The sequence below is a fragment of the Dunckerocampus dactyliophorus genome, chromosome 5, assembly GCF_027744805.1.
Source record: "Dunckerocampus dactyliophorus isolate RoL2022-P2 chromosome 5, RoL_Ddac_1.1, whole genome shotgun sequence".
NCBI lineage: Eukaryota > Metazoa > Chordata > Actinopteri > Syngnathiformes > Syngnathidae > Dunckerocampus > Dunckerocampus dactyliophorus.
In genome coordinates this window covers 28382266-28398561 of record NC_072823.1, presented here as the reverse complement: position 1 = coordinate 28398561, position 16296 = coordinate 28382266, and the positions used below count along the sequence as shown (strand labels likewise).

At 41.6% G+C, this 16296-nt stretch overlaps 1 protein-coding gene across 3 annotated transcripts in view; it reads right to left on the bottom strand.

The window, feature by feature from the left end:
* Positions 1–16296, bottom strand: part of plxnb2b (plexin b2b) — a 253747-nt gene that overhangs the window by 187112 nt on the left and 50339 nt on the right. For all 3 annotated transcript variants that reach the window (XM_054775448.1, XM_054775449.1, XM_054775450.1), the window contains exon 2: positions 5459–5599. The gene's annotated coding sequence lies outside the window, so the exon portion shown is untranslated. The remainder of the gene's footprint in view (positions 1–5458; positions 5600–16296) is intronic.

Genomic DNA, 16296 nt, shown 5'->3' with positions numbered 1-16296 from the left:
TATTACACTATTCTTGCAAAATTATGACTTTTTCTCATGAGATTACAACTTTATTCTTTTAGTTATTCTGGCAGTTTTCTCCATTTGTGATGCTTTTTTTTTTTTTTTTTTTGGTTAGTTTTCCTGTTAGATTTGAGAATGTACCGTGGGTCAAATGGCCCCCTGGCCACACTTTGGACACCCCTGTCCTACCATGACCATTATTGCAAAACAACACCACTAATAAAACACACAGACACGAACTACCGCTAATCCCCCCATCCCCAAAGTCAGACAGCAGTTGTGCAGAGCAGACCTTGTTTGCAGACCTGAAGTGGACGGCTATTCAAGACCCCGAGGCCGGATCTGTTCCAACTGAGCGCTGGCAAGAAAGCGCTGAGCCCGGTCCGCCTCGACAGCTTGGATATTCACAGGAGGCGATGGAAAACTGGAGGGCAGCGCTACGGCGGTGGTGGGGAGGGCTATCGGAGTGATGAGTCAGAAAAACAAGGTATTTTATGTGATTTTGGGGCGCACAAAGGCATCCTATTTTCATGTCTCGGACGGCTTTATCATGTGACGGGCGGGTCCGTGGGGGCTTTGGGAACCGTTTCATACACAGGGAGGTTGTTTGCTGCAACTCCTTGCTTTGGTAATGATGAATTTTTAAAAAGCAGTGATGCATTGTTGATTTATGACTGGAGGGAAACAGGAGTGCAGTATGTGTCATCCGCAGACGAGAATAAATTCAAAGAACTGATATCACACCTGACAGTTTATAAACTTTTTTAAAAATGATTTTTTTTATGTATTATCATTACTCTTATCATTTGTTATTATCACTATTATTGTAGCCATTATAATTATTCTTATTATAATTATTCTTGAATTTTTATATTATTTTATGACACTACATGTGATACTGTACGTCAATGTGCGTCTACGAAAGCGAATAACTGCTGGCGTGTGTAATTAGCACCGGGTCATATATAAAAATAGGACATTAAATAATTGCTACAGCCCAAGAGAGTTGGTGACTTTACATTTTTTAATTTTTGTTGTTTTTAATGATTATTATTATTATTATTATTGTCATTTTTACCGCTAGTAAAAAAAATGTATTACTCTTATTATAATTATTATTGTTTTTATTTTATGTTATGACACCATATGTGATATTTCAATGTGCGTCTACAAAAGGAAATAACCACCGGGGGTCTCTAATTAGCGCCAGGTCAAAAATAACGTATGCTGCGGGTCCAGCCAACCTCCTGGTGATGTGCTTCAAAGGTGTGTTGTTATTTGCGATATTGCAATTCACTAAAACATAAACTTTAAAACTTTAGAACTGACAGCACCGCTTTTAGTGTTGAAAGCCACATAAAAAAACAGGTCAGTGGCGCTCAGGGGGAAATAAAAAATAAACAACTCCATGACAATAAACAAACGGGAGACACGTCCTCATCTGCTCTACAGCGGGTCTCCCCTCATTCATTTCCGGGGGGTTGTGCCAAGGCAAAGCCTCCCGGGAGCCATGATTGACACCTCCTAAATCCTGGCGGGACGCCCCAAAGACTGTGTGGTTACCATGACATTTACAACATCATCTTCTGGGGTGTGAGACGACGCTCGACGCAAACAAACACGGGCAAGAAGAATGATAATGATGAACCTGGCACCATAAACAGGAAGTCAGAATGTCTAACGTGTTGGGATTTGGGGGCACTAGTGTTTGTTTTTATCAGTTTGGAGAGCAATTACTGCAACGGTCCTAATGGAACCACATTTTGTTTAACAGGTGATACCTTGGAGGAAACATAAGGGCTGTGGAACCATGCTCAATATTAACCTACAGTATATGTATTGGCAATACTATTGTAGATATCTGCATCTTTTTTGCATCACTTGTTGATATATCGCCATGTTGTCTCTCTATGAACCAGCACCGGCTTCCCATGAAACATTAACATGGAAGCACACAACATTGTGGACAACTAATTGCCAGAAAATACTTCATTTTATTCAAAATACACGCGACACGACTAGTACATACCTCGGTGAGTGTTGCTGTTTGGAGTAGCAAAGTCCCCGTATGATGTAAACTGGACCTGATAATGATGTTCTCACAGTAAAATGTGTGTGTGTATGTTGATGAGAACCAAACGTGAGAAAAATCTATCATCTTCACAGCTGCGGCTGTCCGTGATGCCTCTGAGCATCACTAACCGGTGCTTTCCAAAAACAAATAGGCTTCGCCACACATCTTGAATAGTTTATGCAGTCCAAGCACACTATTGTCGTCCAAATATTCTTACTCAGAGGTGGATAACTCCTTTTTGGACTTTATATTAAGTACTTTTAAAGTTCCCAAAATAGCCTTTTTTCAACACGTGGCTTTTCATGATGACATGAAGGAAAGAAAAATGTCCTTCCTATCCACCCCTAGCTAAATGAACCAGCACTTTGTATACGCCCACGACTTCATGGAGGACAGTTTTTGGGAAGAAAAAAAAAAAAAAAACAGGTCACGTCACGTCACGTGTTGAATAGTTTCAAAACTTTGACCTCCAAATGGAACGGAAATCGCTTCCTCTTATCTTATATTAAGTACTTTTAAAAGGTCCTAAAGTTGGTTTGCAAAAAAAAAAGAAAGAAACAAGCTCTACTACACATATTGACACGTTTAACACAATACTGCCCTCAAAATGGTTCAAAAACAGGCTTCGCTACACATCTTTAATAGTTTCTGAACTCGATTTTTGAAGAAAAAAAAAGTTGCTTCCTCCTGTAATAAGAAGTACTTTTAAAAGTCCCAAAGTTGGTTTGCAAAAATAAATAAATAAAAACAGGCTTCGCTACACATATTGAATGATTTCTGCACTCGAAATGTTTCTACTAACAGGCAGAAATCGCCTCCTCCTATCTTACATTAAGTAATTTAAAAAGTTCCAAAGTTGGCTTTGCTTTGTAAACAAAAAAAAGCAGACTTCGCTACACTTCTTGAATAGTTTCTGCACTCCAGCTTTAAAGAAAATAAAAAAAAATTTACCTCCAAATCGTCCGGAAATAACCTCCTCCTATCGTATATTAAGTACTTTCCAAAGTTAGCTTTGCGAAAGTAAAACAAAACAGGCTTCACCACATGTCTTGAATAGTTTCTGCAATCCAGCTTTGGAGAAAAAAAAAAAAAAATACTCTCAGACTGGAAATTGCCTCCTCCTATCTTATATGAAGTACTTTTAAAAAGGTCCAAAGTTGGCTTGCCAAATACCCCTCAGGTGGGAGAGTAGTCGTTTCCCAACCTGCAACGATCTTCCGTCCTCCCATGATCATGGCCAAGTATCTTTACTGAACCACCAGTTGCTCCTGATGCCGCGTCATCAGTAGGTCAACGTGGTAACAGTGTCAAAGCGCTTTGAGTACCTTAAAGGTCGAAAGGCACTATACAAGTGAAAGTCCATTTAAAGTGGGGTTTTGTAAAAGCACTTCTGAGGTTGGACGTCAAACAGCAGTCAAGTTCAAGCGAAGCCGTATAAAATGTGCAATTACAGGTTGCTATTTAATTCCGCACCTTTTTATTCCAATTACCGACTGAGTGCTTGCCGTGGCCTCCCGCGAGTGAAAGATGGACAAAAGACCGCTTTAACAGCACTTCATGTAAAACGATTATGGCAGCGCATAATTGCGGGGGGGATCTTCATTTAATGAGCACCGGTGCAGAGTTTTAATGACTCGCAGTTAATAAACAAGTGCTGAAACCGGGCGGCGAGTAAACAAAAGTTGTTGACTTACAACGTACTTGCTAAGTTACGGGCTGATGCTTGACTTATAATTGGACCGGCTGTGTTTCCCCGACACCCCAACCATTTTACCATCCAGCCCATGTTCCACTTCTGTGAGCAGCAGAAAAAGTGTTTCTTTTGCTGGTGATGTGTGGTACATGGACGACGAGTCTGGTGTAAGCCAGCACTGCAAATGCCACACTTCCCTTTTCCTCTCCCTGGAGCGCAGCATCCGCCTGCTACCTTCTGCTGCCTACTGACAGCCCCAACAATAGGAGCCTTAATAAGTAGAGAGTGGAGGCTCCACTAATTAGAGGCACCCCACAACCTTCCAACTCCTGCCTTTACTTGAAAAAGTCTGATATAGCTCGGCCGTGACTGTCGGGACTGAAATAAGGACGATAAGATGTTTTTTTTCCCTTATATTTGTGGCTGCTGATGGATGGGGGGCTGCAGTAATTGCCTAAATCCCACTGTGAGCACCATAAGGAGCAAGAGAACCAAGGTGGCACAAGCCAAATTAAAAGGAAGCAGGAGTAGAGCACAGATCTCCACCTGTCCCCTGAAGGTGTCCACATCTTAAAAGAGTGAATACAAAGATTATTGGATTAAAAGACAACAGTCTACATGTACAGTGCATCCGGAACCAGCAAATGGCGAAAAACCATAAGTGATACGTCTATTTTTGATACACGGATCACTTCTCCCACCCCACACTCTCCTGCTAGCTTGAGGTTGATGTTCTCTCCTCCGATTTCTGATTAATATTTGCAATAAAAGTGACTGCTGTAATTAGATCAACTTCGCCTCCAGAACAATCCCCTTCTCTCTTCAATTGCCATTGTTCAGTCACAACACAATCCAGGTTTAATCCCTAAATATGCCTCACACACTTATTAAACACTCTTAAAGTATAAAACATACAGCTACGCACCACTGACTGACGCTGGCATGAATGACAAGGTAAATACAATAATCATTTTTGACCAAAACTCTGTCAATTTGCGGGCTTTCAAACTGTACCACATGAATGCTGTGCATTTGACCTGTATTATCACGTACTTTTCCACCCGAACCAGGAGGAAAACAGCCAGCTGGAGTTGCTGCCAACCAGAGAACCATCGAGCAGGTGATAACCAATTTTCCACCCAACTCGGAAAGTGTTTCTGACGGAAACACTTTTATCGCGAAGGGTTTGTGGCCGTACTCGGTTGTTGAGAAGCGGGGCTTTCGTGCTTTGTTGCACCCTTTGCAACCAAGATACAACGTCCCATCGCAACGTTATTTCACTGACACTGCAATCGTGAATAAGGGCAGTTTAGCTTGTTTGCTCATTCATAATATACTGACGTCTGAAAGCATTATTCTTGTATGAGAGCCACTCTGGTGCACAAATCTATATTTTGTATGAAAGCAGTTTTTGACTTTGTTATTTGGTGTACCCTATTTCATGTTGATTCGGCTAAACACCCTAAAATTACAGTGGGTCATTTGGTAGAGCAACATTGACTTTGTGAGAAATTTCAAGCCAATCTTACTTATGGGGTTTAATAACGTTTTTTTTGTCCAAAAAATAATAGCACGGGCAACAGAGTCTTGAGTGCATGTTGTGGCACAATTTCAGCCTTTTCTGTGCAGTGGTTCAGGAGTAGAAGTTTTCCGCATGCCTGTAGATGGAGCATGGGTGCTACACTCACCAGAAGGAGGCTGGGCTTGTTGGTCTGGAGAGTGAAACCCCCTTTACTGCACACTTCAATCACCAGCAGGCAGCCTCAGGCGAACTTAGCCAATTAGCTGGACACCGCTGCTGACCCCCGTCTTCATTAAGAACCACGACTCTGCATGGGAAAGACAGGAAAGGATTAGGAGACTCGACCAACAGCAGTGGACACAACACACACACATCATACACGCACATATACATGTCATACACACACATCAGCATCACACACACACACACACTTGCTGAAGGTGAATATAAAGGTTAGAGATAAAGCCAATGAACACTGAGAGCAGCGTTCAGCTCACACGTACACACTGCTACTCCCTGTAGCTTTGCACCCACGGCAAAAAGGTGCTGACGGCGGGGAGGGTGTTCATGGCAATTGGGTGCAGAGGTCACTGTACTGCCCCCTACGCGCCCCCCGCCGCCTCCCGCCCATCCACCCCCACCTCTCTTACAGCGCTGCAGTGACAACAACAGGTGTGGTGGCCGGCAGACATGCAATTACCAGCCTGAGAAGCTACTCTTTGTGACAACACACAACCACACATTACAGAACTGGAGAACGGGGGAGGGGGTGGCGGGTGGAAGGGGGAGGATAGGTGAGGACAGGACCACAAAAAAAAAAAAAAAAAAAAAATCAAGTCCCTGGAGGGGCGGCACAGACTTTTAGTCCAAGAAAAAAAACACATCCCAGAAAGAACATATAGGATTTATGAGTACTACTACACGTTTGTGGTTTGACACAATACTCATGTCTCTGTACGTGTGTGTGTGTGCGTGTGTGTGTGTGTGTGTGTGTGTGTGTGTGTGTGTGTGTGTGAGGGTGTGCATGAGGGTGTGCGTGTGTGTGTATACCCACAACAATGAGACTAAAAAAAGATGAAGTTAAGGCCGCAAGGTCCAACTATATACAGTATGTGCAGGCCCACACAAACATGAGTATTTTTAAAAACATGTTTTTTATTTTTCTTTGCATTTTGGACTTCACATCACACACACTGGGTTTCAAATGTGGAGCCTCGCCCAAGTTAATGTGTAGATGCTTTTTTTTGTATGAACTCTCCCTTATATGACATTATTGTGTGAGATGGCACTAAGCATTACTGTTAGTACTACTAGTACAACTACTACTACTACTACTAGTAGTAGTAGTAGTAGTAGAGTATATGATTGTAACTTCCTTCACATTATATTATCATGCGTTTAGTTCACCATCGTGTGAAATGTGAAAGGTATTATAATAACAATAATAATAATAATAATAATAATAATAAGTGGTAGTAGTATTTCAGTATTATTTCAGAAATTTGTTAAATATTATTATTATTATTGTTGTTGTTGTTGTTGTTCTTATGCTTAGTAGCCATAGTAGTAGTTAGTGTTGTTATCAATAATCCGATACACTGAATATCCGGTTTGAGGAAGGAACGATTTCGATTAGCCGGTGGAAGCGTCCTCTATCGATAATAATCAGCCATAAATCTTTAGATCAATCGATTGTGGAGACATGCAGCGGGTATCGAGAGAGAAGCAATCGGTTGACAGTGTGTCATAAACAACGCCAGAGGCCGGGCTGCCGGCGAAAGGATTGTCACGCTTGTTCCACAGCTAGTTGGGCGCTAGCCAACCGCTAGCTAGCGCGCCTGGACCTATTTACGAGTCACCACTACTTACTAGTCACCGCGTAGCTAATCACCGCAAAAGATTTTCAAGACATATACATTAACCTTATAACTAAATCATATAGAATTGAATAGTATCATTTGTACACTGCATCGAATTGCATTGAGTCGTTCTGTTTTTAAAATATATCGTTTTTGGATCGTGTCGTAACTTGTGTATTTAGAGTCGAATCAAATCGTCAATCACAAAGAGATTTACATCCCTAGTAGTAGTAGTAGTAGTAGTTAGTATTCAAATGCCATAATTATTGGTATTATCATAATAACAATAGTAATATAGAAGTAGTAGTAGTAGTAGTCGTGTCATTATTGGTATTTGTATTATTATTATATACTTTTTTCAAATATTTTATTTGAATATTGATATATTATATTAGAATGATTGATTTATTAATTGAAGAGCCCGAATTATTTATAATGTGGCAAAATTTTAACTGGTGAATGGATCACCAATTTAAAACATTGGCTAGGCATGTGTTGACAAAAATCATTTGAAACATAAACACTTTAATCATATCTTTTAAAAACATGTTACAGTTGCATGTTCTTGCGTGATTTCTGACTAAAAGATACAATGAAAATTCACTCGTGTATTAATTTGAGGCTTCAGTTGTACTTTTTTTAAAGAAATTGGAAATTAAATTCAAAATATTATGTATACACTACAAATTATGTCCCACTTGCCAAGATTTAAAATCATATATTTCTAGACATGTTCGATAATTGTCCTAGTTTTAAGGGCTATCTACTCATTGACTTTATAGTATAACCTTCATTTTGGAATTAGGGATTATTTTTTGTCTAGTTTAGTTCAGAAATGTTAAAATTGAGCAAATAACTCTCACAATAAGTTATTTTTGCTTTCCCAACAAAAATAATCTTGTTCAAGGATTCCACAACATCCACAGGATGCTCAATTTAAGAACTGCTAAACAGGAATGGTTTAACGTTGAGTTTATTCAACACAAAGGTAATGGCATACTGTTAACAATATCCGATGACCAACACAGACGAATGACTAAATGACAGATTTTGTAGAGCAACTTGGCAGAAAATAAATATTCAAATTACAAAATTAGCACTTGTAGTTGTGATTTTGAATGGCATGAGTTAAGATGTACATTCGTGGAACAAGTAGACTTATTTTGTTAAGACTTTTTGGCATACCTGGAAGATTAATTTGGGCTTATTTCAAGATCAGCGAGTTTCAGGGTACAGCTTATTTATTTTGCACTAAAATGTAACTTCATTTTCACTTATTTTAATAATGTTTCACTTTTTTTGGCTGTATGAAGTATTTTATTCTGAAAATAAGTATTTTCAGCTTAAAAGTTCATGCTTGTTCTTAAGGGCCCTGTCACACCTTGACGATTTAGCCAGCGCATGCCTGACCTGATCATTTTGATGGCATACGTTGAACTGCCGACGTTTGTTTTGTTTTTTCAATTTTGGGCGTATACATAGCGTATTCATAACGAGGTCGACGTAAACATGACGTATTAGCAACTTATATAGAACGTTTCTATAACTTATAGACAACTTATATCAACAAATGCGTAGCGTGTTGCCGGTGTTCACAATTTATGCCCAACACCCAACGCCTGTCACACCTTGACGATTTAGCCAGCTTACGCCAATGTATGAAAAAATTGTCCAATACGCTGGCGTACGTCCAATAAATTATGGGTAAGTTTTGTTTAAGTTAAGAGCACGCTGAAGCACGCCGGCATACGTCCAAGTACGTCCAAGTCATCCAAAAATTTTGTGCATGCACAAAACATTTCGACGTATGTCAACGTATGATTAATACGTCCCGCATCCGCGGGCAATAAGTTATGCGATCGTTGACGCCCGTTCACACACGTTATTCGTAAGTTACGTACAAGTCAAAATACGTCAACATACCTTGAGACAGAACTGTCTTCTTGGCGAGTGAAGATGGAGAGGAGGAGAGGCTGTCGTGTTTGTATTTGCAGGTAAGTTTGCAGCTTGACCAGTAGAGGGCACTGTGACACTGGGACTGCTGGAAAAGCTGGCTAAATCGTCAAGGTGTGAAAGGGCCTTAAGATATAAAAATCTTAAATGTAGGATTTCGGTCCTGCTTATTTCTAGATGTAGAAATCTTAATTTAGGACTTCTTACCAAGTCAAATTGGCTTGCTGCATGGACAGATCATTTCACTAGTTTTTTCCAAAAATGTACTCCTTTTATCTTATATTTGGCCAGCCCTTTTTTGCAGCGTACTATATGGTATACTCAACTGTAAATGACAGGCGCCACAAGTCCTCTGTTGTTGTTAGCATGCTTTTTCCCCCAGAAATGCTTCTTTTTGGATTTGTGATTGGCTAAATGGGTACGTGTTTTAGATGTACACGCCTAAGACTACTCTTGCATCAGCCTTGGAAGGGAAGCCGATATCGAGATGCTTCGCACGCAGCGTTCCTCCTCGGTGATTATGTCTCAATGTGACGTTTGCGTGCTTTGTCACCGCTGTAGCCATTGTTGTTGTCATGGGTGGGTGGAGATACAGCACCACGCCGGCCCTTTATTCAAAACAAACCGAGGATAAAAGATCAATAGTCCTGTTGAGGTCGTGAATTGGATGGGAAAAGTTCACAAATAAAGTGCACGATAATAAGAGCCGGTGGGTGAGGGGGCGGGGGGTGGTGGTGCGCATCTCCTCATCCCAGCGCGAGAGGCGTATTGATCAAGGAGACGTCCAGCTTCCATCCATTCATCAAGGCTACTCAGGCCTGTAGATCGCTGCTATGATAGTGGCCTTGCTCGCCTGCCAGCAGCGGCAACACACTGCGCTTCAACGTAAGCCCCCCAGCATGCGAACCAGGCTGGGGGCAGGCCAGGCTGGGCAGGCCTGCGGTTACAAACCTGAGGTAGAAAAACTCAACTGTTCTGATATAATCAATACAAGGCTCTGTCAAAGATCCTCTAGATGATGTGTCCTCTGCTGTTTTTAAGAACTTACTGCAAAAACACTCGTCAAAGATTGTCTATATCAGCTGCAGGGCCCACCATCACAGCCCTCCATGACAAGCGGTGACCCAAACTGCAGACATTTTTTCAACTCAGACATCCCAAATATGTTAGATTAAAAAGGGACTGTTAGCAACAGTTGCCTAGGGGGCGCTCATTTTTGAACGTGACCAGTCTTCACTGTGTGCGGAATTACCCTGCGCAACACAACGTGAGCTGCAGCGCTCAACAATGTCTCTCTTTTGTGGGGCACTCTTCTCCAGCAGATATCTGCAGCACGTTCAGCCCCCACTATATGTCCTTCACCCCCTTCCACTCATAAACATGGCAGTCACCTCGGCTAGCAGCATAGCAAGCGAAGAGCACAGCCAAGAACGAGAGGCGCATGCAAATATATATATATATATATATAAATAAAAGGAGTGTTCTGCTGTGATTGGCTGGTGACCAGTCAAGAGTGTACCCTGTCAGCTGGGATAGGCTCCAGCATACACCCGTGGCCCTAATGAGGATAAGCGATATAGAAAACGGATGGATGGAAGGAGCGCCCTGCTGTTTATCAGGACCTGCAAAAATGTGTCAGAGATCCTCCACTGTAAATGACAGGAGCATGCTGCTGTTTTTATCGACCTACTGCAAAAACACTAGTCAAAGATCCTCTTTATGGCAGTACTCTGTGGGGGGGTTTTAGGACTTACTGCAAAATACGAGTCAAAGACACTCTACTATACATGACAGGAGCATGCTGATGTTTTTTAGGACCTACTGGAAAAAAGCTCGTCAAAAATCTTGTATAAAACAAAGTCGTTCTGCATTTTTTTCGGACCTACTGCAAAAACACTAGTTGAGGATCTCCGACTGCATATGACAGGAGCAAGCTGCTATTTTTTAAGCACCTGCTGCAAAAACACTTGTCAAAGATCCTCTGGCTGTAAAAAGTCTTGAACTGAACTTAGTCTGATGTCATCCCTGGGTTGTGTTTGGCCCGCGGGCTGCCAGGTGAGTAGCTGCGCTGAAAAGGTTATATGTCGTGTGGAGGAGTAATGACAGTGGTCTTCTTGTCTGAGATACGACAGTGCTGTTTGCTTTAGCGACGAACCTTGGCGACACTGCGTATGGGAAGTGTGCGAGCAGACTAAGGATAGGGCAGGTGGGGATCATCCAAATGAGCCATGTGGGGGAGAGGAGATGAGGGTGGAGGGGGTCAAGAAAAAAGGAGGGAGGCCAAAGAGCAACGGATAGGAAAGACAGAGTGAGAGTGATGGTGACAGGCTCAGAGCCAGAGACAAGGCCCCAATAGAGCAATTACAGGAGCTCCGTAGAAGGTGTGTGCTGAGCCCCTGGGCGCAGGCTCAAATGGCACACACACAAAGCCATAATAAAACAAAAAGTCATACACACATCTCTGATTCTATAAAATAAAGGAAATGGAAACGTGAGGAAACCCAAACCCTCCATGTGTGCTGCACCCCACCAAAGAATTCTGTTAAGGTACTTTGTGAAAGTGAAAACTCCCCCGCTAAAGTCAGTGTGCGTTCAATCTTTGAGCGTTCGTACACAACAACAACCTACAAAAAATGCTCACAATTCACACAAACATAACTGAAGTTGTTGTAAAATGCATAAAAAGCTGGTAGTTTGCACTTGGCACTCCGGTACAAACAGGCTCGTGCTTACAAACGTCGCCACCACCACTTAAACCCTATTTGTTACAACACCACTGGTATAAAAAGCTTCACTACTACAAAGTAGTACCATTCAGTTCAGTTTGATATGGTATGTTTTCATTCAGCATTGGACCTCATTCTTGCTTAAATTCATTGGTCACACAATCCTGTCACACAATCCTGTCAACACACCTCCCATTTAAAACTCAAGTCTACAATGGTTTACCAAACTGTAACTGATGGTGCTCCAGTCATTGTTTGATTCACTGCAGAGCCACAGTGTCACACTGTCCTGTCATCTATCCTGTCGACACACCTCTTGGTGAAAAGTTTAAAAAGGGTAACCAAACGTGATGAACCAAATTAAACTGGACCCCATTCTTTGTTCAAGTCATTGGCAAGTGATGTTGTTGTCACCAATCCCGTCAACACACCACTTAGTGAAAACACAAGTCTAAAAAGGCTGACCAAACATGAGGAACCAAACTAAACTGGACCCCATTCTTTGTTAAATTCATTGGTGAGTAATGTGATCCTGTCACACAATCCCGGCAACACACCTGTCAATTAAAACTCGAGTGTACGGTTGTTTACCAAATCGTAACTGATGGTGCCCCAGTCTTTGTTTAATTCATTGCCGTGTCCTTTCATCAATCCTGTCGACACACCTCTTCGTGAAAACACAAGTTTAAAAAGGGTAACCAAACATAGTGAACCAAACTACACTGGACCCCATTCTTTCTTTAATTCACTGCAGAGCCATACCGTCCTGTCACCAATCCTGTCAACACATCTCTTAGTGAAAATGAAAGTCTAGTCTAGTGTCTAGTGTTGAAACGGGGCTTCAAAGGCCGCCCACAGTGTAAAACACAAGCCGGAGAAATCTAGTCGGAAGTGGGAAGAAGATGTGCAAACAGATATACACGTGGAGGAAGTGGGGTGAAATTGAATTAAGAGAAAAGTTCTGGCGCCCCGGTATGCACCATTGATTTCCTATTCTCTTAGAAACATTTAATGAGCTTAAATAGGAGCCTCGTTTGACACTGCCACAGCGAGTCACCGGGGCCTCCCAGTGAGAGGAAATCGTTGCACGGCTGCGGCAGCCAGTGGAGACAGTGGGGGCGGAAGATGGAGGCGGGAAACCGGAAGCAGAGTGAAGGTTTTAACGCTAAACGCAGAGACTTCTTGTAGGACAGAGAGAATGGTGCTCGGGTCGTAATAAGGAGGAGGAAAGTGGAGGATATTCCTGGCAAATTGACTTCATGTGTGCAACTTACTGGCTTTATCGCCACTTACAATCACAACAGGCGTCCACCGTGATTGACAGCCGCTGCACTTCCCCATGGAGGGATTCAAAAGCTGCCTACTGCTTGGCGGCCATCTTGCTTCTTCAGCTCAACCCTCCCAACACGCCCCCTACAGCAGCAGGGGGGCTATTGTCACTTGAAAGAACAACGTCCAGAGGTGCTCCACTGCACTTAGCCGTTGATGAGGGGCCCCGCTGGGAACCATCGGCGACCACTTTATGAAGCTGTCTGGCAGAGCCCAGGCATTCAAGAGTCCTGATGTTTTTTTTGCTGCAGAAAATCATCATAATAAAAGAAACGGAGAGAGGTGGGGGGGCTCCTCTAACTACTTGTTGATGTAGATGAAACGTGGCAAACTAGGAGGACTGGAGATGGACCAAAATATTGAGACATACTACTTAAAGGTTCTACTGTATATTATAGTATGTCCCGCAACATAGTATGTAGTATGTATTATAGTATATATATTTTAATATGTATTAAAAAAGGGGGGGCGGGGCTTATACTAATTAAGATTATACTTAATACTAATACTATACTAATAGGTGTTTTTTTTAATATGACAAAGCTAAGACTCAGTTTTTTCTTGAAATATGTAACGTGCTAGCATATCTACTGTACATGTGCTGCTTGACAGAATATCAAAGTGGTTCTTGCATCCTTTCCTTTTTCCTTTCATATATTGAAAAAGTTTGGAGACACTGTCTTTGGAGGTCCAAACACAAATACTGAGTCAGCGCTGTGGGAAGCACTGTATGCCTTAGTCCCGCCTATTTGGACACTTAGGTCCAAGATTAAATTGTGTATAAAAGGGCAAAAATCCCTACAGAAACGCTCCAAAAATCATACAGAAAAATGTTCCAGAAAAGTGTAAGCTGTAGTTGAAGAGGGGTAACCCAACTCCCCCTTTTCCACAATGGACACGTGTCCCAATATTTTTGTCGAAAGAAAAGTCAAAACACTTATGAGATTGGAGGTATTTTTAAAATACCCCGTGGTCTAGTAAAGCCTCACAAATGTCATGTAAACAAGGCCAAAAAAATGCAGAACATTAGCTGCTCGCCGCATGTTTTTTTTGTTTTTTTACACTGATGTTTTATGTATAATTGCTGTTGGCAAATATTGAAGCGTGGATATTTCTGGGCCCCCGTGCGCAAGCTCCCACGTTGTCAATCACTTGCCGACTTAGAGAAACGCAGCAACATTCCGGTGGCGTCTGGTTCTTGTATCAGACTGAGTCTGCTTAGCAGTCTGGCTTTGTGCAGCCTTCAGGTAGCTAAGACGAGTAAACATTACAACAACGAACAAACGTGTCCATGCTCAATATATTGGTCACTTTTAAGGCTAATTCTTTAAAACTTGGCCGGGACTTGTTGTTGTAGAATTATTTTTTAAATGTCATGATAGGAATTTGCAGACATGCTTACACTTTTAACCCTGGGGGCCGATTTGGTCCAATTGACTCCCATTGTAACCACATCATTTGATGCTGTGTAATCCTGACATATTATAATGTTTTACCCATGAATATGTAATGAATCCAAAGCCTCTACCGTCAAAATACAGGGGAAAAGATTTGATGCTGTGAAAGTGAAAAAAATACATATCTTAGTCTTTGATAAGAGGGACGGTTTTGGAACCTAAGGATGAAAGAGTTCAAGAGATTTTTTAAATAAACTTGCATTGCTCCAAAAATAATAACACAACAAAATCAATGTTGTCATCAAGCATTATTGACCTAGTCGAGGCAGTAATAACCTCGTCTCATATATGCCACTGTGCACCTCATTTAAAACAAAAAGAGGCATATTTTGTGTATTTTCTATTGAAAGGTCAAAAAACAAAGACAAAAAAAACCCCAAAAACCTTATGAAATACTTTTTTTAAAATACCAGTATGTTTAGGACTGAAGTTGATCAAACGTGAATGTGTTGAAAGTGCAAAAAAAGTCGATTAAAAGTTGAATTATTATTGAATTATTGCTTTCAAAAATAATAACACATCAAAATCAATGTTATCAAGAATTATTGACCATTTCGAGGTGGTCTCAAATATTCCACTTTACACCTCATCTTTAGAAAAGATATCATTATTTGTATATAATAATGATATATAATTTGTGATTCTCCCTTTAAAAAAAACTCAGGACAAAAAAAAAAAATTTAATCACTATGGTTAGGACTGAAGTTAATGAGTGCGTGCCCCCCCCCCCCCCCCCCCCAAAAAAAAAAAGAGAGATGAGAGGAACCGTTTTAGGACCGACGGGTAAAAAGTGCAACATTTTTTAGTTAATCCTTTCAAAAATAATAATGCATGAAAATCAATGTTACCGCCTCATGTTGGTTTCCCACTACTGTATTTTTCCCAGATAACAAAAAGGGCATACAAATTGTATCTATCATTAGGTTTGAAGTTCTTTAAAAAAATGGTATGAGAGAAGAAAATTATGACAAACATTTTTCAAAAATGTTCTAATTATTCCAGTTTTTACACTTTTACGAGAAGGAGCGTTGTGGAACCCGAGGGTAAAAAGTGTAACTTTGTTTTTAGGGGGCGTCTGGTGTGTAGAAACCATCAGAGTGATACTGCACTGGTTTGATACCACGTCACCACATCACCTTTCTATCCTCCTGCACACGTATACACGCTAAATATGAGAAACAGGTGAACCAAACAGCAGCTTCCGGCGGATATTTCTCTCAGAAAACTGCTTCAGCGCCCTGTGGGAATCTAGACACCAGCATGTACACAACACAACAGCTCCTCGCTCCATATATAGCCCGTGGAGAAGCGGTCATTACGGAAACAGAACGTCGCGTTTGGTAATGGCGCCATGCTTTTTACACTCTGCGTGAAATTGCCTCTCCAGAATATATTCGCCGGCACTTTAGCCACTGCTCCTTATCTGCCTCTCTTGTCTCCCGGTAAGATAGGCAGTGATTTTGACAGGCCGACTGTCTCTCCTGATGCAATAACCGCCGTCCATTTGTATCCGAGCGGGATGCATTAACGACACAAAGTAATCAGCCGGCGCGGGAGAGGCGGCATGGCCAACCACCAGCTGCTTTTATCACTCTGCGCTATAAGGGCTTGCCATTAGGCTACAATTAGCGCAGTGGAGGCTGGGGGGGCAGATGACCTCATGAAGACGTATAGGCGGCT